This window comes from Brassica oleracea, chromosome C1 (assembly GCF_000695525.1).
Source record: "Brassica oleracea var. oleracea cultivar TO1000 chromosome C1, BOL, whole genome shotgun sequence".
NCBI classification, from domain to species: Eukaryota; Viridiplantae; Streptophyta; class Magnoliopsida; order Brassicales; family Brassicaceae; genus Brassica; species Brassica oleracea.
The window spans coordinates 12,959,197-12,960,540 of NC_027748.1; positions in this window are offsets into that span (position 1 = coordinate 12,959,197).

Below are 1,344 nucleotides of genomic sequence, written 5' to 3' on the forward strand. Positions count from 1 at the left end.
TTATTTAAAATAATCAAAGGTATAAAATTACATTCATAATAACCATACCAATCATAATTAACCAACCATACCAAACCTGAACAAAATTACATTCATAATAACCATACCAATCATAGTTAAACAAAAACTTTAACTAACAAACATAAAATTATACAAAAAGTATTGATAAATATTATATTTTAGTTTTAGTTACGTGCATGAGCGCGAGTAAATCACCTAGTTACATATATAATGTACTAGGTGTTTTCATGTACCATGTGCAGTGATAAAAAATTTAAATTTAAAAATAAAATTTTATTATTCTTTTCTATTTCATTATTTTCTTTTCAATATTAATATATAAATTTTGATTTAACTGAACATAAAATTAAGATAAAATAAATAATTTTGTTTATTTTAAATTATATTTAAAAATATATATGTATATATTTAAAATTATCATCTTATATATATTTTTATCTATTTATTTAGGATAAAATATATTAAATCATGTTGGATAAAATTAATAAAAAATTAAGTTGTATAATTATCAAAGAGTATAACAAAACAATATTTCTAAAATTTGTAGATATATAAAAGAAGCTAATAATATTACGATTAAAAAAATTAAAACTAATTGTAAAAAACTGAAAATCCTTTTTAGTAAATTTTTTTTATAGTTATAAGAAATATAAATAAATAATATTTCAAAATTTGTGAAATATTATTATATTATGATTATGTTATTTAATGTCATATTGAATATATTTACTTTAATAATGATGTATAATTTACTAACATATTCTAAAAAGTTTACCAAACATATAAATAAGCACTAAATCTAATTTTCCATGTTACATTTAGTTAGGGGTGGACACTCCGGTTATTTTATCGCTTCGGTTTGTATTCAGTTTGATTTGTGTTTCGGTTCGGTTCAATCGGGTTCCCTAATTTAGTTCTTTTAAGAGAAATTATGTTTTAAACATAAATGCATGGCTATGAAATCATCATGTTGGTGACTATGAAAAATAAGTTATGTAAATTAAATCTAATATAAAATTGAAACAAAAATCTATAAAAACATAATTTTTTTATAAGAATACAATCAAATGAAAATTAACTAAAGGTAAAAAAATTTAAAAAAAAAATCGTTAATGATGCCTCTTAAAAATAAACTATGTGAATTAAATCTATTATAATCTTAAAAACAACAAAAATATTATAAAAACACGATAAAACCAAAGTTAAGTAAAGTAAATAAAAAATTAAAAAAAACATCGTTAATAAAATTAACAGTGAATTTAGTCTTAGGATTTTAGTATATTGTATATTGCTAGTATGTTTAATTCAATAATTAAAAAAAAC